This window comes from Battus philenor, unplaced genomic scaffold, assembly GCF_028537555.1.
Source record: "Battus philenor isolate CCGP_79_NKW_IND1 unplaced genomic scaffold, ilBatPhil1.0.hap1 SCAF_23, whole genome shotgun sequence".
In the NCBI taxonomy this organism is placed as follows: domain Eukaryota; kingdom Metazoa; phylum Arthropoda; class Insecta; order Lepidoptera; family Papilionidae; genus Battus; species Battus philenor.
This window is the reverse complement of record NW_027181686.1, coordinates 3657529-3684628: the sequence shown is the minus strand read 5'-3', so window position 1 is coordinate 3684628 and position 27100 is coordinate 3657529. Positions and strand designations below refer to the sequence as shown.

The 27100-nt window shown below is 34.5% G+C and overlaps 1 protein-coding gene across 9 annotated transcripts in view; it reads right to left on the bottom strand.

Annotated features, from left to right (window-relative positions):
- Positions 1–27100, bottom strand: part of LOC137923961 (myotubularin-related protein 3) — a 99000-nt gene that overhangs the window by 48897 nt on the left and 23003 nt on the right. For 4 of the 9 annotated variants that reach the window (XM_068767225.1, XM_068767224.1, XM_068767229.1 and 1 more), the window contains exon 1: positions 2600–2769. The exons of 3 other annotated variants lie outside the window; for them this stretch is intronic. The gene's annotated coding sequence lies outside the window, so the exon portion shown is untranslated. Of the gene's footprint in view, positions 1–2580; positions 2770–27100 lie in introns of those variants that run through there. 2 more of the 9 variants (XM_068767226.1, XM_068767227.1) reach the window with 2 other exon arrangements.

Here is a 27100-nt window from a genome sequence, read left to right as displayed (position 1 = left end):
AATAATATTCTTTGATCATTACTCTGTAAGAGAGAGTTGGTAGAAACAACATCAAATAGTCATGATATAAATTAATTATCCTGTACTTTTTAATTTGAAATCTTTACGCGACTTTTATACTTAACAAACTTAAAGAAACCAATTACAATGGTATTGTATAACAGTAGTAGAGATAGAACTGATATAGGTTCTGTGCTCTAGTTCACGGACCCTTCCGCTCCGTGAACTCAGTACCGATGAAGCTGCAAAAGCCTTAGAACTAACAGCATTAACATCTTTAGAAACAATAGATAGGTTCTGTGAAAAAAATATTGTATCAATTAATTGAGCAGACTAAACTAATTTTATATTACCTAAATTAATTTTATAAAATTGGATATCGAGTGCTTGTCTGTCATCGTCCTCCACAAATGTCAACAGAAGTTCGAAAACAAACTTCTGAATGATGGTTATAAAACTATGCCAAAAAGTGAGTAGTCGTCTCTTTCTTATTCCAATCTGCTATATTTTTATTTAAAATATTCGAAATGTTATTAATATGAAAGTAATGAAATAAATGATTATTTATAATGTCAGCAGTATAAAAATATTAGAAACGTAAATGTCCTTCTAAGCATATGTGGATTTTTTTATTTCAACGATTACAACTAAAACAACAAGAATGAGCACCAACAATTTTTTTTTTTATATTTTTGTTTGTATATGGTTTTAACCGACAGTTTCGGTACAAAATAAAGTTTGTTAGAAAGTTATATTTTTACTTAATTTTTAACAAAACACGTGGTAGGGAAATAGGTGCGTGGTTGCCGGTAACGATTTTTCTTAGCACAGCTGTGGCTACGTAGGGACTTGCGCAGTGCTCCATGCCGCCACGTGGCGACTGTGTCGCATCTAACACCGTAAATTTTGTTTAAAACATTATAATACATAACTAGGAAAGAAAATCGCCTAATGTTATTAACATACTTTATAACAATTATGATACCTCAAATAAATGGTGCATTGACATACAATTTAATATGTTCTAATAACATGGAATTAATCCGAATTAAAAGTGCGTATTCGCTTCATAAAAGAGTATTCATCTATAAAGGCAACTAGGTATAGATCCTGTAGACATGCGCAAAGTACTGGATTGGGCCACGTGGCGGCTTCCCGTTGCATAACATTATACCGAATGCGACAATGCTCCTGCTTGAATATATAAGCTTGGGAAACAATTCGGAGTAATCAAATCATTTTCGATATCGTTTAGATTATAAATGTCATAGTCCTTACTCTATTGCTTTGAAATAAAATATGTTAAATACCCACTATATTATTGCTAATGTTTTCAGAAAATATAATATATAATAATTTTATTTCATATATTTACGAGAATAAAATTACTTTATGAATAATAAAGATATGTTAGGAACTTAAAGTAAGTGATATCTAAAGAAATCGATGTATTTGTTTGGGAAATTAATTAATGATGACAAAAAATTATATCTAGCGCCATGGGAAAACACGCATACAAACAGCACTGATATAATTGGATGATTTGACTAAAAAATCAAAACCGTGTGACTAGCGGCCTAAAAGTTACCGCTATTATCCATTACAACACCGACTCGTAGGTAACCAGAGTAAACACTATTTCTACATAATATACAATTTTTAATTTCCATATAAGTTTTCGTGACAAATCAGACCCCCCGTTATCATAAATAATAGCCACTAATGTAAATTAACAACCGCTTGTGCAGAGAGCAAAACCTGATATTATGTTCGACAACTTTCCGTCACAAGTACCAGGAAGTCAGCAACAAGAACGTACGAAGCCACGCCTGCAGAGCCCTTCATGTCATTACTAGTGTTGGATTACTACAGCCACGTTGCATTCATTTATGAAAACCTTTGACGTCCATGTTTAGAATTCTCATAATTTCTTTTCAGACTTACTTTATGGATTTTACTTTATCAGATGTTAATAGTTTTGATAAATTAAATCTTGAATTAAGATTAAACAATTATTAAATTCATTCAATCGTCTGCGTGAATCTTAGCCAATGTATTTAAGTAGTGAACGACCTCGAACGATGTACTTTAAACAAAGAGTAGTTTATTTATTCTCAACTTAAAAAACGATTACAAAACTAATTGATTTTAAGATACTACTACCATTAATTTCGGGTATTTACCAAATATTTATTTAGTTAGAGGTCACAACCATGATATTTATTTAACATTTTAAGGGCACGATACTGATGATTTATTTACTATAAAAATATTCGAATATAAAAAAAATATATATATATTCGAACATAAACGCACCGTATATTTGCACAGAAATGCGACGCTTCGGAAAAGCCCGCCATAATGTAACGTGGTCGTGGACGCCACGAGTACGCCATGCCGCAAAATAAGTACACTGCTTACTAGCGCACATGAAACGAAAACTTCTTGCATGCATGTAAAAAAATTACACTCTCGCTGTACTTTGTGCACAGATGTTAGTATTGTGACGTAATTTCCGCTAGCACCATATTACTATAAACCCATGTGCCGAACACGTCGGCGCGCCGCAGTTCGACATACTATAAATTCCAATGCGGACCTTAAAAAAGTTATCGCCTCCCGTATCACTTTACAATATAATCCATTTATACTTGTCGAAGACTTCGCAAAACCACAAATATGGAAACTGAATGATGACGAGAGCGCGGATGTGATGTATATCCATATTATGAAAGAGAAGCGGCAGTGTCGCATAAAATATGCGACGAACGCGCGCGGCAGCTGCGAGGCAACTGGAGGCGTCGCGTCGAGCGGGGCGGAGGGGTAGCCCCGGCGAGGCGGCAGGGTAGCGGCGCAACGTTCGGGTGGCGCGGGGAGCAGGGCGAGGGGCGCCGGCGGCGTCTGAACCGCGCGTCTCGCTACTAGAGGCTCGGCGTGAATAGTGCAACGTCAGCGGGCGCGTGCGTACTCGCGCCACCTCAACTGCCCGCTTCGACGCGACAAAAAACGCCGGCGATTCACCCGCGCGTTTACGCCTGATGATTCCCGAAGCAAAACTCGTTTCACTTCGAGCCAATGTTCAATTACAATTATGTATCTGTATAGGACGCCGTTCACACCAGACGATCTACGAGGTTAGGTATTTCGGCTTCTTTTTCTGCTGCGAAGGCAATACAAGTTTTTACCGCAGCAATGATTGGCTCGCATTCTCTCGTGCACAGTTGAATGATTTGCAAAAACAGTTGCACGGTTTGATATGTTTCATTGTTCTTTTTGGTTTTTTCGACGATGTAATAAGAGACGTCTGAGCTATTACAAAATCCGACAAAAGAAACATTAAATTTTTTAAATAACATTAACATACAATTATTTATTGTTTATTTTGACACTGAAATATAAATAGGAGGAATTAACTATTGCTAGCTTCTTAATGTCTAACAGGAAATAATAAGTTTTCATAAAGTTCGTGAAGTCAGCGTGTGATTGCTTTAACCACACGTTATTATTATTCTCTTTTTCATTCCGGGTAGATTCAAACGTTAACTATAAAACCCTTAAAAATATTGGTAAAAGGAAACAAATTTATCCTTAAATATCTTTGTTATCGCAAGAGCTTCTTTTCATAGTATTCATCAAAAGATTTTGTACGAATTTTAAAAAAAATACACGAATCTGTTTTTTTATCATTATCAAAATATAATCATCACAAAAAAATCCAAATGAATTTGCTGTCTACTTCTTGAGGCACAGCGAGTAAACTCTAGTGGTTATGTATTATAAGTTCGTGGATAAATCGATTCGGTAAAATTGTAGTATGTAGAGTGCTGGGCCGAGGTTAAAGAGACTTTAGGCTAAGCTTATGTACTTTTCACTCTTGAAACTGTATTCTATAAACCTGGCTAGTACTGTAAGCCAGGTCTATTCACTCTTACTCGAGGATCCCATTACAAAGGAGCTTAATTTGAATCTAGTTTCGGATACATTTGGCTTTTCTTGTATTTTGCTCATGATGTACTATTTAATCTAAAGTAGATCAAAAAATGATATATTAAGCATTAAGCAAGACCTTAGTCTTTTTATTTAAGGTTGCATAAATTGAGAAACTAATAGTAAAAGTTAAAATTGAGAACGTGTTCTTACCTTCTGTAAAAATAAAATCAACCATAACAAAATCGATGAGAAACAGCAATGTGTTTAAATTGAATTCCAACATATTTTTGCGGTAGTAAATTGTATCGGAAATAAATTTAATGCGGTTAGACATCAAATTGTTATCGGTGTTGTAAAACGACGCGGTATGTGAACGTCGCTATGGCAACAAGTGTTCGCGTCGAGCAGCGACGGTTAAATGCATAACTGATAACAATAATTATCATGTTTTAATTGCATTTTTACGTCTGCTACATTGTGTTATACTATCAATTAGCATATTCATTACCATAATCATATACGTACTCGCAGTCGCGGATTGTGATGGGTTTATTAATTATGCACATAATCTCTCGTAATGAAAAAGAAAATAACTTTAAAAACCTTTGTTTTTTTCCGATAATATAAAAGTCGAATTCAAAATAGGAAGTTGTGGCGATTACGATTACTATGCTATAGGGAAATACATTAGAAAATTAATGTAAACTTTCGCCGCAGTACATTGATTTTGTTTATGAATAGTTAGAACATTAACATAGTGTTTTATATATTGCACGCACGTTGTGTGCGGGCAGCTCGAAACCGGTCATCATGGTGTTCATTGGGTGAGGCCGATGCCTTGCAGTGGGTGTCTATGGGCTGACACGATAATGATGAGAAGTAAATAAAGCGTTATACAAAGAAAAATCCGTACTTAATCAAAAATAAAAATACGTTAACCATCAAAACATGATTCGAATTCTCAAACGAAATCGACAGTGCTTTATAAAACAAAGGTAGTAAACATAAACATCGGAATTAGAGTTTTCACAAACGAACCTGACAATGGCCTTGTTGGAATCATTGATTCACAGATCGATTTCATCGTTCCCAGCTTATAAAACTGCGTTTAAATATAAAGAGCATTGGAAGTGGGACGTGGCGGTGGAAACAATGAATTATTCATTAAAAAGAAATCCAAAGCGACTTGCCGGAGTGTCCGCCCACGAGGGACCGCCTTCAATAGAACATTAAAAGAATTTCACTTGGAAAAAATTATTTTAAACTAAGTTTTTCTCGTAAAAGAAATGAAATCTTTTATTTTAGATTTAATCCTTTCATAGCTTCTACCTAAATTTTTAATTTCTAAAAATAACAATATAGCTTAAAATTTAGTTGTTAATTGACTTTTATTTAATTTGTTCAAATTTGTGCAAAAATGTCACATTTATCATAATCACGACGCCCACTGCAAGACCTAAGCCTCCTCCAAGGTTCGCCACTCAGGACTTGCGCTGCCCATAACCAGCGTGCACACAATATATAAATCACAATTCTAAGATGATGATTCTAATTGTTCCCAGTTAAAAACAAGGTAAGATGAGATATTGAAAAAATTATAATAATTTCCTAGCTTATTTCACATTACCTACTGCTTATAAATGTTTGTCTTGGATAAGTTATTTAATAGAAAAATAAAATTTAAAAACTTTCTTAGTTCCGTTTGACAATGACAGAGCGCAGAAAGTTACTGTTTGTGTTAGAATCATATGATCACAGTAATAGTTATAGTTATATTTCCAGAACAAACTGGTGTTCTAGATACGGAGAGCCTTAAAGCATTTTGTGTGAGTAGTTTACTAAAGATGTACACTAAAATAATTTTGATTACTTATCATTAGTTATTATCGAAATTCTTATTTTCTATCTTCGATTAGTGTGACAAAATTAATTCTCCGTAAATTACTCATTTCATTATTAAAAACATCGTAATGTGAATCATCAAAATTTATATGAAAATTATCACATAAAAATGCAGTTATTTATATAAACCATTGTAGAGTGATGACTTGCGACGGGATGAGTTTCAAACTTCTCTCTCTTTGAATCACTGGCAAGGTCACAGTAGCTCAGAGTCACGGAAGAATGAGAAGATCTGTGGACTAATGAATGTAATGGATATAGCCTAGCGGATTGGCAAAGTGTGTTAAAATAGCAGCGGGCGGGCCACGTAGCGGTCATAACAAATTGCAAAAATTTCCAAAATATAATGACTGTTGTAACTTTATGCATTTGCCAATTCGCGACTTTGACAGTTCGCTTTGAGATTTGAATTGATTATTCATAGCTAAAACAGTACGTAGTCTGCAGGGTCATCTTGTTTTTTAATCTGATATAGTTATAATTAAACCTAAACGAACCTATCTAAAGTTGCATCTTAATATAACATTTCTCAAACGAGTGCAGGGCAGGATATTGTATTACAAAGTTTTGAGTAACAATGCACTGTTACGGGCCGAACTAAAGTTGCTTTGCTTTCCAATATAAAAAAATGAAACTTCGAAAATAACTAGTAAATTGCACTAGCACTACGCCAAACATAAAATATATCAACATGAGCTGCCAAGTTTACAAATATTAGCGCCTCAGCTCGCGCCGTGGGTGTCGAAAGTAATAAGTACTCTGAACGATGATGCGCAAGAAATACATCGCAGAGCCGCATGCCATTTAAAATTAACTGTAGAAAAGTATTACACGTTGGAAACGTTTCAACAAAAAACTCGTTCTATCAATATTGACCGCGCAAGAGGGAACTTCGTAAGACCACACGCCCGTGCCCCGCACTTAAGCAATCAATAATCAACATTATAATAATCAAAGAGTAATCGCTCACTCGATGTTCAATCCAGGCCAATTGATTGATGCAAGAAATTATTCAAATGGTCGCCATTTCATCTTATCTAGTCACATAATGGAGAATCAGGGCAGACGAAGTCGATAGCGGGACAAAACTTGTGCTCACAAACTACCCTCGCAAACCTATCTACAGCTTTATTGACGGAGAGCTCGTTAAAACTTGAATATCAGACAGTTCTACTAGTTGAACGATCACTAAATATTATTTTATTGCAAAATTCTGTTTGCATTAATCTTTTAGTACAGTCGTTATTAACTGAACATGGAAACTAGCAAATTGTAGCCATGGAATGAAAGGTAATCTAATACGAATAGAAAAAAATGTAAGAAGTAAATGCATTAACCGTAAATACAATCGAATTAAATAGTAATGACAAAGTTTGAAGACAAATTTTGTTTACCTGTTTATAATTTTAAATATACAGAATATCCCAACACAAAAAATCTGATGCAAAGATAAGAGATACATTACTAAAATCACAAAGCTCAATTAGGTTCTTAGATAAGTTGCGATGAGGGACATATCGCGCGTCATAAACACAGGTGGACGTTTCTGTCAACAAAATGGAGATTTCTCATCGGGAAAAGAAAAATTTCCCGATCTCAAAAAAGCAAGACATTTCCGAAATTGCAAGGAAGGGCTCTTTGAAAAGACAGGGATATAAAGAATAAGCCAGAGGAGTCCTACACTTGAAGAAGGGCCGAAATCAAAGAAATATTTTACTGACTATACTAACAACTAACATTAGGGAAACACTAAACATTACTTTTAATCAATTCCTTAATATTCGTACTAGAAAGGGGTGGCGGTGTGTTGCGAATGTTTAAATTGTACTTCGTAGATTTGTGATAGGAAATTTTGCGCACCATTGCGCGAACCAAATTGAAACATAAGATGGTAAGAGACTTACCATCATCAGCTTAAAAATATCACTAAGAACTACAATGGTGAATGATGCTCTCTTTATATATATACCAAAGGTATTCATTTAACAAACGCAATCTTGCAAAAGCATGACTGCACAAAAATTTCACAAGTCAGCAGGGAGACCAAAATAGATATGACACATTTTGCGTGCACGATACCAATGTTTTGCACATCTAATATGTATGTTGTTATAAGTAAATACAAACTCGCCGCAATTAACAAACACTAATAATTTTTTTTTGTAAAATAATTGTATAGTAATACAAAAGGAATATCAAACTATCTTGAATCATTAGTATAACACTCGGAAATTAAAAGTACCTCGTTAACATGATAATTTCAGCCGCAGAAATTCTACGATTGGACATGGGCCTTCTAAATTTCAACAGAACCGATAACTTAAAAGTAATTAAACCTTTAAATAAATTGATCACTCTGAGACATTGCATTTTTTTATTTAACTGCGACAAAGGAATAACTTGATTGTACGAATTCTGTATGTCGGAGTAATGTATAAATATGATTTTCCAGTGTTAGTATTCGAGGAACAGAACTGTGAGTCGAGTCTAAATTAGAGCAGCGAAATGTATCGGAGTTGTGTTAAAAATATATACAACAGACGGGTAAGTATCTTCCGCACGCATGAGTAACGCGCGGAGGCCATCGGAGGCCATGGCGGGTGCATTTGGCACATCCGCGCCCGCTTCCGTAAACAAGCTGCAATGAAATGGATACAAAAATGAACGCGGGGAAAATTTTTGTATGCAAACGACGATCCAGCTGTCCTTGACTTACGCCGTGCTGTCGTTGTAAAATGTTTTAGGTTTTTTACCCATTGTTCTCTTGAAGGTAAATTCTTTTAGCGTTACTTGCCCTTGTGTCAGATATTTAAAATAGCATACAATAAAAAATATTGATAGTATCACGGGAATCGTTTCTTATGCATACATTTCATTTCAGACTATTTTAAAAAATTATATTTGATGGTGAACGTAGCAAGTGATAATATAGCTTGAGAATTAATTGCTCCACAACTGTATTACCGTTATTGTGAGTGATCACAAAGAAAAAAACCTGAACGAGATTTTTACGGACTTTTTTTCATATCAAGACACGTTTGGAACCATCCTAGCTTTAAGTTGACAGATGCCATAAAGGAGGAATTAAATCAAATTAGGCTCCTCCTGGCTTTCACATGACGTACAGAAATGAATACTGTAAATGATTCTATGTAGATAATGTCATAATATTATCTATTAATTATTATTAGACGCTGATTGTCGTGTTTTAGTTCCAATTTTGCTAATAAGAGGCTAAGATCCGTTACTTAATAATATAAGCCTAACTGATATATTATACAAGTTATTAAAAACCCTGCATCTATATTCTCAAAGTAAAAAGCGTTATTTTTCTCACTTCAGCTCACCTTTCCATGACCTATTTTGACTACAAATTATTTTCGCAATTTAAATAAATACACTGTATTTATAAATAAACCAGTAAACCTTCGATATTTTAATAATTTATTAGACATTATTTTGACTACGTAGCTTAGTACGATGCTCAAACGTACGCCATAACAATAAAGGATGCCAAATCAATTTATTTAGAAGAAGTTACCATTTTCCTAATCTATTCGATTAATGTCTAGCTTGCATCCAGCATCTCCAGATAACCTTAAGAAGGTACCGTACTGCACGCTATAACGAGCTATCTCGGGAGTGTAAGATGGAGCTGAAAGAAAGGGTGGAAAGTGGCACCATCGCCTCTCTAATGGGAAAATACAGAACGCCCCCACAAATTCCTTAAGTACTATAAAGGAGGTAATAAATAAAAATAAGAATTTAGATAAAGAAATAAAGTTGGAAAAATGTAAAAAAAAGTAAAATGTGAAATAAAAACATAAAATAAGGATAGAAATTTGAAATTGTAGCTAACTGTGGTACCAAAGAATGTGGCGAAGGAAGAGAGGCGATGTGTGTGTGGCTCTTATGCTGCGCTAGCTGATCCATGGTTTCCTCTTGCAAAACCTTATAGTCCCAGCAACAATCGTCAATCCGCTGGGTTATGTCTGTAACTATTCGTTTACGAATTTTCTCATATCTGATCTCGTAGAGAAATCTCAAAGAAGCCCTTTCCATGGCTCTTTAAGGTTCAAATATACAGTATATTTGTCAATAAGGCCCTAAGTGAGAAAATACGTTTCGGTGCCGTAAGTCACCACATTCACACATTTATTTTATGTGCACAAAGAGAATAACTAGAAAAGCAATTACAAAAGAAATAAATATTTCATTAAAATATTCAAAATTTGCAGTATGCTTCGAGAAAAATTTTGTTTTGTATTTCGAGATGAGAACAAACGTAATATTACTGGTTACTTTAATTTACAAAGAAGCTATTTTCTCAATAACAATATACATAAAATTTTAATAGTACCATTGTACCACATAAATAACCAAATATATAGTAATAATTAAAAACCAGGGTCACACGTATATAACCGTGGCTTTCTCGGGTCTTATGTTTGGATTTTCTCTAGATTAATCAACTTTCGTGAATCAACTTTCAAGTTTCCCACGCGCTGTGAGCAATGGCCGCGGACTTCGCATATTTATTCATATCATTATCCACATAAGATCATTCACTTGTGACCACTTGTGTATCTTATGATAAGAGTGTCGGAAGAGCATGACGGAAGACAATTGAAATCATCATAAAAGCATCCTTAAACTTAAAACTACAAGGGTTCCTAACGAGCCCTCCTAAAAAGCTAAATACAAACTCAAATATATTTTTAATTACTTTTACTATATAAAGTATGTTAAATACAGTAGCAGAGCAACTCATTTCAAAGCTATATTATCGCTTAAAGCATCCAGCTCTTGTTATTACATTATAACAAACAACTTTAACGTTGCACTTTGTTAAATGAAAGGTTATTAAATTCACCGACTGTGACTAACAATTCAAAACAATAAAATTCCTCGTGCCTCGTACGTTTATTTCTGTCTGCTCGTTCCCAATCTCACGAGATTTGTTGCATAAAGCCATTGTTTTCGTGTAAATTTAAAATTAGATGCGCCAAAATTGTTTTTATCTTCTGAATATCTGATAGTTATCGAATTTACTATGAGGATTATGGATTGAAACTTTGTACATCATCAGCTTTAGGAAGATCACTACTGGCCGTAAGCCGCCCTCGTGTATTTCAAATAAGACCAACAACTGCTTGTATCTAGCATGTTTTGGTAATCCTGAAAAGGTCATCTGCCCGCCTTATGGTGGGACGTCCCACGCCGCGCTTGTCAGTTCGTAGTCACCTGTCCCGAATCTTAAGACCCTGGCAGACATCAGTTCTGCACGCTACATAGCCTACCTGCCACTTTAACTAGCCAATCCACTTGGCTATGTGGCGCTTTTTTGTTTAAATTTTTTACTACCCGTAGATTTAGCGTTAATAATATTAAATATGGCCAGCACAGGCGAAAAGAATTTTAGCGTAAAAATTCGTGAAATGCAGTTTCGTGAGATAAACGTATATTTGACAAATATATGAGTGTAACGTTCCGCAGGGTTAGAAGCAAGTCATAAAGCAAAGTATATTTCATTAAGAAAAAAAATATTACAACATTAACTTACGATAGTGACAGGTCTATGTAAGAGCGAAGTGTTGGAATTTCATTTGTATATAAATTGTCACTATATTTTACGTCTAAATAGTTTAAGTGGAAAATGGAAGAAACTGTTTAATAAATTACAAATAGATATAAATTCGATACGAATAGGTGAATACGATACAAAAGAGTTTTTAGTTATGTGAACATATTATTGGCCAATTATAAAAATGCTGCGGTGTTAATAGGTTCGTTCCAAATCCTTAAAAAATACATTTAAATTTTCGACTAATATGAATATGTCTTTTAACTGTTTAAAAGAAAAATGCTTTTTTTTTGGAACTGCTCAGACAAATACAATATAAACGCTTCGATACCCCGGAATGTTTACAACACAAAAGTAGCCTCCAAAATAAACCAACACTAATTTTAGGTTATTATATAAAGAAAATTTTATTTTTATTTATCCATGAACTTATTATATAAACTTTAAGGAAAATTCTCACCAATGCAACCTATTAATATTGTATAAATATACACAACATATAAAAACTTACAATTATTGAAACGGTGGTGTATGCCCATTTGCTTGCTTCAATGCCAGTCGAGACGTGATCATGAAGAGCTTAACAAATATACATTGCAAAATGTAATTTATTGTACATTTCAAGATATTTCTACACTATACATACAAAGCTACGATGTTCGATGTACCCATAAACCTCTAAACAATTTACTGTTATTGCTTTAGATATTATTTTGATACAGATACAGTAATAATGTTTGTTAAATACATCAAAAGTTGTAATAATAATAGAAATTAAAAGAATGTTCCAGATTCTATACCATGACACGTGGAAATGTATTGGTACCAAGGCAACATAAGTGGGAGAAAGGTGTAGAATATTCATCTACGCGTAGCGGGTCACGTAGGCGCGACGAGCTGTTTTTGTAGGACAAGGGCGCACCTACTAGTTGTTTCGGCGGCGCGAGATGACGCGCTGGAAAACACAAGTGGTACAACAACAGTTGGGTAACAGGAAACTGGCCGTTGAACAGTTGCACAAACATCATCACCATAGTTTAGTATTCAGCGGCGACAAACAACATCGCAGCGTCTTTTCCTTGGACGTTGTATTTACAAATCATTTCTTAATATAGTGTTCAGATAAACAGAGTTCGTACAAACTATAATACGTACAGTTACAATTATTTCACAAATAATTTCTGTTAGTCTTACTGTATGGCTAATTTCATTAGCAAAGATTAAGAGGGCAAGCGTCGGAACGAACTTAAGAACTATATTTACAGAAAAGAAGCGGTATTAATTATTCTAAATTAAGCGCAATTATTCCGAAATTACTTGTACGTAATTCTCATACGCATTTACGTGATCCACATTAACCTTAAAACTACATTGTAACTGTTACCAGGTATACCATTATAAATAACTAAATGAACAAAATAAACACATGTATATCGATAAGTAATTTAAATATTATAATTGTATTCGATAATAAATTTTAGTCTTAGTATTAAAATTAAGCATGTATTTTTACAGTGATTATTCAAAATCAGGTTCCATATATGTACATACTATTTTTTCTTTTACATTAACATCTTCATCTTCTTGAGCATGATAGGAAAGCGCCTTGAACGTTTTGCATATAACTCAAAGCAAACATCATGATCTATTTCATCGGATTAAAAAGCCAAAATCTTCAGTCGCTTAAAAGGAACATTTCATAGAGTGACTGCACGCAGGGGCCCCGAAAAGAGACCTCGCCTAGGGCCATCACTCGAAACGTGTTCAGCATTCCGAAAGCCCTTGCAGACTAAGTAAGCGCAGCAAGGCGGGGACCGAGGTAAAAAGAGCGTGAACGCCGCCGCCGCAAGCGTTCACAACAAACTGGCAGAACGGATTGGCCGACACTCCTCCCGTCTCGCCGCGCATATACCTTAGACGCGGCACAGCGGTTTCCGTAACACTATAATCATACAACGACCATCAAAAATTTCACATATTATATTGTGGACCGACCGTAATAAAGTGTAAAATGCTTTTATAGCCTAGAAATTGTTCCTTTCTTTACGTAGTAATCATGTATTCCTCTAGTACTATTTGGGCTTTATAGATTCCTTTTAGTATCGTAATCTTTATTTAAAGATAATATTGTAATACAAAACGTGAAAATACTATCCAAGAAGTAAATGTTTGGAACTAATTTACGATATACGTTCTTAAATTCTTATCACAGTGGCATCTCTGCTCGAGCCCTGTCATGTATATATTATCAATGTTTTCGTAATAAATCTTGCAAGAATTTTTTCTTACATAAAGAAATAATAATTTTTAATCGCACCCTGGGGTATATTTATCATATATACCCCAGGTATATACCGTAGTGATAGTGAAATTTGACAGAGCAATGTGATTTTTATAATAAGTCTTTTTAATTTCGTACATTTAATACAATTTCAACATATTATTTTTATTCTGATCAAAGTATTTTCGAAAATAATTTTCAACTCATGCGTGCGCTCATAAACAATTAAGACAATGGGAACGACATTTGTTATCAGAAAAAAATTAAGTCAATTGGCAGCAATAAGTGGCGGTATCAAAAAGCCGTGAATTCATAATACAAGGGAATTCATTAATGTAAACGACTTTGCTCACCTGTATTTTTCTACCGTGTAAACAAATCCTTTCCTTAATATTAAAAAAACAATGTGACTTGTTACGCACATAACTCTATTATTTAATATTTTTGATTGTTATATAATTTTATTCGAATTATATAACAATCAAAAAACAATTATTGGCACATGCCATGGTGACAATCGCGGTGCATATTATATTGTATTAAATATCTATCATATAGAGAACGTAGCTCAATAACGTAACAGTAACTTTCTTCATAGTTTACCATAAAGCTGCACTTCACTCTAAAGTTTATAACATGACACTTCATAAAAGCACTTGTTATATATTTACATAATGGTTCTTCTTCATAAAGTGCTTTGTTATTATATGCTGTCAACACCTCAATCAAATAAAAGGGCTTCGAGTGTATCACACAAAAATGCACATCAAAGTCAGCTGCATTTGAAAATTATAATAAACATAATATGAATAGTCTGTTATGTGTATTAATAAGCCATTGCACGAACCGCTATATACCACTATTTCACAGGATTGAAAGGCCACCGAGCTCTTAGATCGCTTCGGTGGACGCTCCATACATTTTGGCATATCCCCAAATATGACAAGGGTAACTCACAACAAATATAGGTACTTTCTTATTAACGCCACCGCATCATTGGGTTAGGTCAGGTTTACTTGTTTTTAAATAAAGCGTTTTTAATATTAAAAGTGTTTTCATTCTAAACAAAGTTTTTTTTTTTGAATTGTCGCAATAAATTTAAATGTAGAGAGTTTTGGCACTTAAAACCGTTAAATTTGTAAGCGGCGTCAATACAACGTGGTAGGCATCTCAATGAATTTAATTATATTCCTTAAATTATAACAATTGATAATATAAGTAATGTTTATTTAAAATAATGTTTTTAAATGTTTAAATAAATAATTTAAACATTTAAATGATTATGTATAGATGATTATTTAATACCGTAGGATTTTTCTACCAAATAATCATTTGGTCGGTGCAGAGATATATTAGTGAAGATAGGTGTAATGAATAAAAATCATAAGGGAAAGAAAGAATTGAGAAAGAAAAATTATCTAAGATAATAAAAACACCTAATATACTACACTACAGGCTATAAACAGAAATATTTTATTCAAAATAAACAAAATGCACGCGTGCCGGCCGGCGTAAACATGGCGGCCATAACCGACAAAATGGCGGGCTGACCTTGAACCGATGGGGGTTGGCGCGTCGCGTCTGGGTCCGCACGCCTTTTCCACTTATCGATTTCTCTATTATATTACGAAGCTGGGAAAGTGAAAGTCTATGTAAACCTTAATTTTACCGTTTCAGTATCATTGTATTTATTTACTGATGTTGAGCATTACATATACGTAATTCATTTGCCAGCAGAAACCTTTAGTTTATACTCTTATATCCAATCATTCGTATAAAGTGATAATTTTGACATATCTTTAATTTTTTGTGTAACACAAAATGTGAATTAAGTAAGATTGTATCTCAGGAATCGAACCCGCCAATCACGATTCCAAGTCTCTGTCCTCTATCGCTGTAACTCCTCTGTTAATTTAGACAATAGCAAGGTCAAAATATTTAAAATAAATACTTCGTGACGTACAAAGAACTGCTTCTACCTTCAGTTTAATTTACATGTCGTTATTATCTGTAAAAGCAGTAAAAAGTTACATGAAAAAAATTAAAAATACAATTTAATTTGTGCCTAAAAATATACATTATTTGATGGTTTTTGACAATACTGACAGTTGACAAGTTTAGGAGGTAATTCAGATAATTGTATTAGAAGCGTTATATCAAAATGAATGTTCAAGTCGCCTTGAAACAACACGGTACGGCTAATTTGCTCAGTTATTTCACCAGGTGCAGCGCCCTTCAAACCGGAATACGTAAAACTTCCGCAACACTCTGTTTATGCAGTTCGGTCTCTACGCAAAAAACAAACCTATTCACCTTTTAATCAAGTTACGAAATCTATGTACATTGTTATTTCAGTGTTATCTAGTTTTATCTATTCTAAAGAATTCGCTGATTGATTCGATAAACAAATCAACTGTTGCCGGTGCACGAGTCAAAGTATCTGTTGCACTCATAATCGAGGACCACAGGGCACGGCAACTTAGAAGAGAGGGACAACCTCTTAAATACAAAAAATTGTTAGAGTATTTATAATTTTTTTTTTTTTAATATAACCCGCGAGCTACGATCGCAAGTCTCAGTACTCTATAGCTTGGCTACCACTACTCTAAAATTACTAATCGTTCCAAAACATAAGGAGTGTAATTAAATTCAATAATAGCATCATGCACATAAATTATCATAATTGAATTAAATCAAACAATAAATATAAAAGTGAGGTGTCAACGTAAATTTTACGTATGCATCGCCGTTATGAAATAGTAATTATATAATAGCATATTTCATATAGCAAAATTTTAGTTTATGTATAACACTATTTTTGGTGTTATCAGTAATTTTTAAGTAAATAATTGTGTAGTTTTATTGTCATAATATGAGAAGGGCGATAAAAGCACAGATATAATCTGGAAGCCGTGGGTAAGTTCATTTTATGACGTAGATTTAAACTTTATATCTACGCATTTGGAAAAGAAGTATTAATTTATAATTTTAGTCAACTCGAAATTGTATATGCAAGTAAAAGTGACAAACTGGTACATGTTAAAACGACTTTTACATCTTGCAGTTTCTTTGATAACCATATTTTTCGTATTTTTTTTTAAATGTATATATTTTGTCTGCAAAATTCCGACTCAATATCATAGCATAGTGTAGTAATATTCAACTATTCATCATCTTCATCATTTCAGCTAATAGACGCCCACTAGACATAGACCTGCTTCACACACCGCCACGTTGACCGGTCTTGCTCTGCCCGCTTCCAGTGACTTATCGTGACATTGATTATATCGTCCGTCCATCTAGTAGGGGGTTCCCTATCTACGCCGGCTTGTGGTCGCCACTCAAGAACGGCTATCAGTTGTACAAACGTTGGCTACGCCCATTAACACTTCTGACAAAATATTATTCTAGCTATATCGGTGCCCGTGGTTTTTCTGCGGATCCCCTAATTTACAATGTAGTTTCGGGCATAGCTCTTTTCATTACTCTCCGACATTGAGCATCCTTAAAATTTTAATTTCAATTGAATGTATATAATCAGCAGTTTATAGAATGACATTGAGACTTGCACATATCGGAGCATTTGGCTCACGGCGCCTCGTAGCTATCAGCAAGCATTGCGATCTAGCTTATCGGCCGCACGTAATTGGCCGCCACATGGACGTGCCGCTTGCATGACCTACGTATCGCTTCATAAGACGGCAGTACTTTACTGTTTTATCAAATACACTTTTACTTTTCTATGTAAAATATTTCAATCATTTTTTCTATAAATAGGGACGTGAATTCTCTTAGTTTATTGCAAATTTAATAGAAGCAATGTTAATTGGTTAGTAGTTTCGAAGGAAATTTGTATTTCAAGCAGGCAACATAACGGGCAGAACAGATGACCGCTGGGACTACAAGGAGTGGATACCACGGACCAGCAACAAGATGAACGGATAAACTTATTAAAATCGAAAGAAAACGTTGGACGGAGGTGGAGGCCGCTTCCTCCCGGTCCTTTAGGAAATCTGTGAGTTCCCCGGCTATGTCCAGCAGTGCCGTCTACAGCTGGATAATGATGATATTAAAATAGAAACAATTCACTAAATATGTTGCTAAGCGCACATCTTGAGAACGGTTAGACCAATTCGTTTATTTTTTATTTTCCATATCTTTGTAAGACACTAGGAAGTATCTTATGATATGAATACAATTTTTCCAATACATTATAACACCTGTCTTTGGTTGTTTCACATTTAAAATCAATTAAATTAAAATGGCGTATTACGAAGTAATAAAACAAAAAATATCAATAAATATTTTTACACATTACTAGTCTTCTCATGTATGAAATAGAAAAATTTATGTCGTAGTTAATCGTTGCTTATTATTAACAAATAAAATCCATAAATTATGTGGTCACCTTTAACTACCCTTTATTGGTTTTTGTTGTTAACTTTGAAATGTACGAAGTCTGTCGGGGCAGCTAGAACGAAATAAATATATTGCGATGCTAGTATTTGTCTAGACAACCTAAGTAAGTATATACATACTTTAATCAAATAGTATGTGTATAATTAATAATTTTCCAGTATGATGATGTTTATTGATTGATACATTTTATTTTCCATAGAGAATCATTTAAAGTGATCACTTGATTACTTTATGTGAGGAATATCAGAAAATTGCCTGTAGAAAATTGAGCATTTCATAGAAAACAATCGTGCTGCAAAGTATACTAAGTTAACTATGATCCTTGTATAAACAAATTCCACAGCTACAGTTATTTTTAAGAAGGAAAATAGTATAAGCTATCATGATAAACGGAAATTGAATTCGATTAATGTAAAACAAAGCGCCATGTGAAGGAAAACTTATTCACGTTGGCAGTCAACGAACTCTGCGGGCGATAAGCGCCTGCAACAAGATCCAAGGTCATGCTCATTGTTCTGAAAATATGAAAATAAAACGCCCCCAGTACAAACGAATTGACGAATTAACTTTCATTTTATATAAATCAACGAGTATGCACGCAAGGACTGATAGTGTTAATGTATATATGAAATGTAGTATATTATTTCGTTGTCGCTTACGAATAGAATAGAATTGCCCGTCTGAAGTGGCAGTGGACGGCTCGTGCGACCTGCGGCTATTGGTGGACTAACGACATAATCAAGATCACGAGAAGTCTTTGGATGCAGGTGGCGCAAAACCGGCCATTATAGCAATTCCTGGGTGAGACATGATGATGCCGCATTTGAACCCACGGGCTGTGAACGAGGCTAATTACGTGCCCGTTCCGAGGTCGGAAGCGAACTACGTCATAAGCTAATATCATCCGATGGGCTTGACACCAGACGCACGCACCAGATGACGCACTTGTCCAATTGACAAGGTTAAGAACATACCACCTTCATGTGTGACCATGTACCGCTCGCCGGGAGCAATTCACAACATAGATCTAGACACGTGCGATAGCGTAGATTCTAGGATCCGCAAGCTTTTATGGTTGGTACACGGAACAATGGTTAAAACCACAAACATTCATATACTGTCGACGATTTGAAGCGTATTGCGGCTACCAGACACAAGCGTATTTGAAATATAGGAAAATTCCAATAAATATACAACAGTCTTTTGTGGTTGTGGTCTGTGGCCCGTGCGCGGTGACTCTTAGTTCGACTAAGCTGTAAATGCCGGAAAGACTAAAGCTCAACAGTAATTGAATATACCCAAATTCCGTTCATTATACGAGTACACGTTGAAATTATATACGTTGACAATAACATTTTGTTTAGAAGTATATATAAAAAATTATGTACATACACCACATTTGCATTCGTACCTGATTTCATTGGATACTTAGGCTCATTAACCAGGCATACAAAATACTTAAATACTACTCTGTTTATTTAAAAAAGCTTTCACGGTACTACCCCATCTAAATGGATTACTACTAAAAATGTAAATATCCTTGAAGGAATAATAAAAACAGTGTTAAACGCGACGTATAGTTTGATATACATACCAGTAATCAGGTATGTTTTACTTCTACACAATAATACCAAAGCAAAAATCTTAACTGCTTATATTTTCATGTAATTTGATTATTTTCTTTACTAAGGTTCTTTTGAATCGACTACAAAACAAAACTAACTTACGTTTTAACGATGGTAATAAAATTTTAGGACAAATTACACTAGGACGATACGCGCAAGTCCATATAAGTAGATATTAATTACTATAGTGCTACCGACATTGCTATACCGCGCCTTAAGTATGCGCGCAGCGAGACGGGGAAGAGTATCGGGCGCTCTGTTCTGTTTCCGTGATACCCACCTCGCTGAGTTTCACTATGGCACTAGGCAGCAGTTTTGGTCGCACTATATGAAGTGCACATATTGCTTGTTTTGTCACATATACCATAAAATAAATAACTCAGTTTTGTCAAGGCCACAGAACCGAATTGACTTATCACGTGATTTAGTAACAAACAAATTATAACATTAGATACTCTGCTATGGACGAACGAAGGTCATCATTGTTTACATATCGAGTGCATGAAAATTATTCTGATAACACTATCGCTATTTGTGAAGATAATTTCAGTCTTATATATTTTCTTCACTGCTTGAAGTGGCCGTCATATGTTTAATTATACAGAACGAGTAATGGAGGACGTTTACATAACACGCCAGGGTCACGCTCTGCTCTATACGAGTACATATTAAGTATAAAAATTTATTACAAAATAAAATTTAAAAAACACATCTATGAATTTTTCTACGTATCCTAAATATATTGAGACATTTAATTAGTTTTATTGGTCAATAGGCACCCTCGATCCTGCGAAATAGTTGTATATAGCTGTCCGTGCCGTGGCTTCATATGGAGCCCTATAGCTTTGCTAGCTTAAAACGAGGTTTAAGACTAAGCGCCCTCAAGGTCCTGCCCCGAGGAGGCCACATAAACAAAATGCACACATGAAAAAAATGCATATTTTCTGGTTATTCAGACAGCTAACTGAAGAACCGCATGCGCAGTTTATATTGATTAAGTTAATAGGTAGATTTGGTAGCAAGTAAAACCAAACATATTTTTGTTACCAACCTTTTAAAAAATTAAACAAATTTCTGCAAATTACTGTCTCATTTTCCATGAAAAATAACATTCGGTGTCAATATTTTTCGCATTATTGTATCACAAATCCGGTAATATAAAAATATAATTATCATTAAAATTGTAAAATAAATAGAGAGGATTCCATCGAGAAAGTTATAACCAATATGCCTACTTGTAATTAATGTATAGTACAAATCGAACGTAACCTCCGTAAGGATTCTCAAGATAATTATAAATGTTGTGTTTAATAAGCCGGGGTTTATAATAGACAACGTGCTAGTGAAGCAACCATACTGGTAACGCGTGGCGGACCACGTGCTGCCTGATCGATAGCCCGGCAGCACAGCTTGCCCGGCACGCTGACGTGTGCGTCGAAAACAATACGATAAACAGTACACAATCGAACCCTTTTTATTTATGCCATCCTGGTACCGGTCCGTGAGTATTATATAATAGTTTCGTGATTCGCGTCGTTTTAATCTATATTTATTATCTATTGACAACAAAATTGAAATTGGCGTGAGTAGCAATGTATTTCTATTTTATTACAAAATAAAATGAAAGTTTTCATGTCCTCGACTCATAATGTAACTAGTAGTGGTTCCATTAAATCTAGATTTTAACATTAGCATTATTTTTACACGATTGTTGATGAACACTTAGTCTGTAACTATGAACGCAGCGTGTTATTACCATTTTATTTGTATATTTTGCATTATTAAGTTATAAATAAATGTATAGTCAAAATTATTAATAAAAGTAAAAAAGTAAGATAGGCCATGTATACACAAATTTACAAACTAATTCCTAATCTTTCCGGCTCTACTAATACTTTAAGTATAGAAACTGCTGAAAGGTGGAGCTCGAGTCCAAATTTCAACAGGCCAAGGCCACTGTGTTTACCCCGCTTATTTATATTTTTTTTTGTTAATTAATTTACCTTTGAAAGTTAATGTTAATGAAAAACGAGTTTTTACTCAACAAATATCTTGTAAATAAACAAATCAGTTTAATAATAATAACAATTGGTGACAATACCATGAAAGAAAGCTGTCGCATAAAAGTAAAACGGTCAGTCGACAGGCGACGATTTATAAAATGAATCGCGCGAATCGAATTACAGAACGGAGACAAGAGGCACCGGTACAAAACATCACATGTTATCGTTACGAAAAGTTCAAAACAGCTATCGGAGGTCGTGTGAAGGAGTCACGGCATCTGTCGTGACGCCATCAATAACAAACAAACTTGTCTCTCGCCGCATAATAACATGCAGTCATGACCGCCCGCAGTATGGCCGCCACTGGACTGGATAAAAATAGCCGCGACTCGCGTACGATACGGCGTCTGATATAGCGGCGCTTCGGGCTATGAACGTATGGTACAAATCATAAGGAATTTTATTTTTCATATTTCCTACATACTCGTTTGTAAATAAATCAGATTTAATAAAACTTTTCTTAATAAATAATTAAACCTAAATTATATATAGGTCATATACTTAATATTATGTTAGCTGCTTACGAAGAAATCTATTAATTAACATTTATATATTGATTCATAATCATTAAATTTTCTAACTAACACTTCACGTCATAATTACAAACGAATCGTAGTAAATAAATTGAAAAACGTGCAACGACATAGTTTCGCCTGACGCTTATGCCTTGCGATATACAGTAGTGCATCGGAGCCAAGTCAAGGACGGCGATCAGTGCATCAACGGCTATGGAGCGAGGCCGGTCCAATGCTTCGGCAAAAATACCATTTCACACGCGGAGGTCGGCCGCGCTTAATTATAACCACTTCACGAGTGTTAGTATGCGGACTCGTTCGGTACGGACACTATCACGAGCAATTGTTGTTTATACTTGTGATGAAAATATCTAACGTTTGTCGGGTCACTATTACAAAGCAAAGAGTAAGGAAAACTGGTATTTAATTTAAATTGGGAGGCTCACAGATACGACTAAGACAATTATCCAAACGGATACTAAGCGTTTTTAAAAACGCTCTATCATTATTTTGTTGTTATAATGGTACAACATCGTGTTAACAAGGTCTTGAAAAACACCTGTACCCTAGTTGAGAACGGTAGTTGTCAAATTTGTTTAGTATATATAACTTAATATGTTAATAATTTGTTAACGAATTTAATATTAATTCAACATAATTTTTAATACTTAAAAAGTAAATATATATATATATATATATATATATATATATATATATATATATATATATATATATATATATATAATAAAGTAACTAGTTGCTATAAGCCTCAACGGACTAAGTTAGCGGTAAGGCGTCTACAGCTGGACATAGGCTTTCCACGTAGGTTTCCGGTTCAAAACGGCTTGCATCCAGCTTGAATTTTTTGACGGAAGATCATTGTTGCGTTATTGACATTTAATATTCAGCGGGCTTGAGAAAGCAGAGCGCAAAGGGCGATTAATTTAGATCTCGTTTGTGTAATAATACTCGAGGGCTCTATCTGCAGCAGTCTCGAATCGATATATCATTCACGATATGCTATGCTAGGAATAGCTTTTCCAACCCATATACAACAATAAAGGGTTTTTGTTCTGGTTTAAGGGCACTCAAAAAGAAAGCTAAATACTATTCTAGTCCGTTGCACCGTCTTAAGTCTCAATTGTAAATGTTTTTGTAATAAAAATTCTCCATGAGCAGCCACTGTTACGGACAGGATGTTCGCCGTCATGCGATGTCGCACGTTTCGTAAAAAAAATAATTATAAGAAATAGGTTTTTAGTTGGTGGGCTTTTTCCAAGAAGGTTACCCGTAGTGTCAAAATTAGTAAATTCACTACCGACTCCCATGCACAAGAGATACTGTTTTTCTGCTTAAAGGTCACACGATTTTAATTTTTTTAAAACCTGAGAGCTTACAACCGCCAAACCGGGGTTACTTAAAGTTACTTAAAATTATCGCAATTAGATTTTATAATTACAATAAATAAGTCGAAAAAACAGGCGCATGTTTCATGCAATCGTATTCTTATCTTCAGATATAATTTTTAGACGGCGCCAAATGCAGTTAAATACATTCCAAGCTCGGCTTTTATCCCTATCAGCGGTGTTATCAAATACTGTACGCAGATATAAATTATTAAAATATTATTATTACGCTATACATATGGCACCTCGTCAAATACTTTAACCGATCAAATTCAATATTTTTCATACATTAATATAGCTAATCGTCTAAACAATAAAATTTTTCGTCTAAAAACCAAAACCATTTTTACATGGAAGGCATTTCCGTCCCAGCGGAGGCTAAGATAGATTTGTTTGGGTTTCATAAGACCCTCATCTTTGTCTATCTGAAGAACCTTTTCACTCGTTATGGGGGAGTAATTTTTTCCAATCGTATTTATCTTACCCAAATAAAACACATAATAAGTAAAAAAAAATCAATAAAAATTATGTTTATTCAAAATCACATCAATGACATAAATATCCAAAAAACAATTAGCTTCGTCTGGTAAAATTTATCTTAAAAAGACAATAATTAAAACAAGATAACTAAATTACTTCAAAATTAATTTATATCAATAAAAAATCTAAAGGTGTTACTTGATAATGCTTATTGTATTTTAGAACTATCATACAGACAGGTGTACTACGATGTACATAGTTTTTTTTTAAATAAAAGACTTAGGTGAAAAGTCAAAGAAACTATACGTAAAATATAAAGTGAAAACTAAACAACTTTTGAAAGCTGTGACCAGTCAGTTCTATTATCAATTTGAAACGTAAAAATAAAAAAGGGATATTACGTAAAATGAAATGGAGGACGGAAGTTAAGTACACAAAACATCTAAACTCATGAATAGCTCGTTATGTTACAAAGAGCGTAACAAGTGCGTATACAACGTACAAATGTTTTTACGAGCCCATTCAAAAGTCCCTTATTTACGGAGCATTGTTTGAAGTGTTCGCGTCGGCCTTTTACTACTTAGTAGCTTGTTTGAACATCTTTTGGGTTCGCATTAAGAGACTAGATGTCTTGTTAGTGTGATGGTTTGTTTAGCATTTAGAAGTGGTTATGTATGGTTCGTAGGAAACGTCAGTCAACCCCACGTCATAAAAACTATGTCGTCAAAAATAATGATGATTCTACGTTGCTTCTTACGGGAAATATATTTCATTTAAAAAGAGAAAAATGTTTATCTTATTTCGAAAGCAAAATAATTTAAATTTCAAAATTCTTTATACTTTCGCACTGTTATGGATACATACAATTTATCATTAGCATGAACCCTATGGTTGTCTCGTCACTTTAAATAAAAAAAAAATTAAACGCTCCATCATCACCATTTTAACCGTATGTCAGCGACAGCAGGACTTGGGTCTTCTCTCTATATTCTATAGGACAGATTAGAAGTGGTCTGCAACCAACTTCTGCTGACGACCATAACTAGCTTATTTGTTCAGGCACAAGGTGGACGCTCCTAAAATACGTTTGCCGGTCCTTGGCTTCCTTGGCTCCAGCGGCCAACTATTCTACACTACTTTGTGAGCAGGCCGAACTGCCCATTAAAAATGCCATTACGATGGCCTAAGTCTGTTACTTTTGTTCATAAAATGCTGTTTTTTAATAGCATTTGCGGATATGAGGTGTCAGCGCGCAAAGTGCTCCCAAAACCTTTTTAAAACTAGCAAAGCTCCAGGAGTCCCCAGGGAGTCTCGGCTCGGGCCGCTACATGTTACTATTTTACCGCATTAAGACCACGTAGAATACTGAGTGGAAGAAAAAAACACAAAAGCTTTGTGATAAATATCTTGTCTAGGCATACTTGTCTTTTTTGCCAGTTGTCATCTTACAAAGTTAATAATAACATCTGCGAGTCTGCAAACTAGATGTTCTTATATTAACTACTGACAATCTCTTAACGCTAGCTGTATATCATTTACAGTCGTTGAATTTATTTTTTCTTTTTTTTTTACAAATTATACACTTATACCACTGTTGCTGTGAAATATGATTAAAATATCGTAACAAACATGGGGTGAGTGTACCTACTTAAATGCATTTAATATACGCAATAAAAAACGAGTTGCGTGTTTATACTGCAACCCCTATTATTTATACAGGAAATGCGCATATTGGGGCCGATTGGGTGCAGCTGCTCGATTTTTTACGTATCCAAAAAATATAACATGTAAAGCGTAATAATCACGTGAGCAATAGTATATGAAGGTACATACACGAGTGTTTTATTATGTTTAGTCTCCGAGGATTGTTGAGTTATGGAGCATCGCCATGCCTGCTCACGATGCAGCGTCCGTGAGTTTAATATGCACTAAGAGATTTACGTATCCCTCGGGGCTCGGTAGCGGAAATAAATAAAGGACAGACTCGCTCGCTGCCCACTCGACTTGCAGACACCTACCCATACTTGTTAGATATTATTAAAATATCTCACGGCGGACAATGGTCGCGTTTAATGTTATGCTAAAGCACAACAAAGGTTTTGTATTACGCTAGAGAACAACTCTGACAAATGAGATGGCTTACAAAAAGCAACGCGTTGACAAGAATAGAGTTTTTTTTTTGTTAAAACTACACTGAATACAATTTTGCACGATTTATGCGATATATGCCAGTTAAGTAAAATGAATAGCAAGAACTTGAATAGGCAGAAAGGCTAACAACTACCAAACATAGACCCGGGCAAGTAGTTTTCATTTTAGAAGTATGTTTCGTAAATTTAAATTATAGATAATTAAAACAACCCTAATATATTGAACATATTAATTTGGTGTCGTGAAATAACTGCATATTAACGTCCATATGTTTTAAATTGAAAGCTCACAACGGGGAACATATAGACATATTCTTTTTACATATTTCAGTAAGATATAGGACAGCAATTAATTAATCATCGAAGAACAAACAATCGGTGACCCTAGTCAATGTTATGCAGATATTCGTGGGAACTTGAAATTAGTGCATGGTTATTATTTTTAATTGTATTTCAATGTAGTTTTAAATAAATAGAAAAATAATAAAATTATTGAGTTATAATTACAATATTCGTAGAAATGGAGCTTATATTTTAAAGTAATTATTGGAAATTGAAGGTAGGTAGTAAAGTATTAAAGAAGGCATCGCTTTGTTTTAAATTAATAATTATTTCTTAAGTATTTTTTAATTCATTTCTTTTTCTTCTTCTTTTCAGCCGATGGACGTCCACATCATGGCTTAAGCCTCTCCCAAAGATCGCCGCGATGAAAAGCCCGCATCCAGCAACTTACCGTGACCTTAAA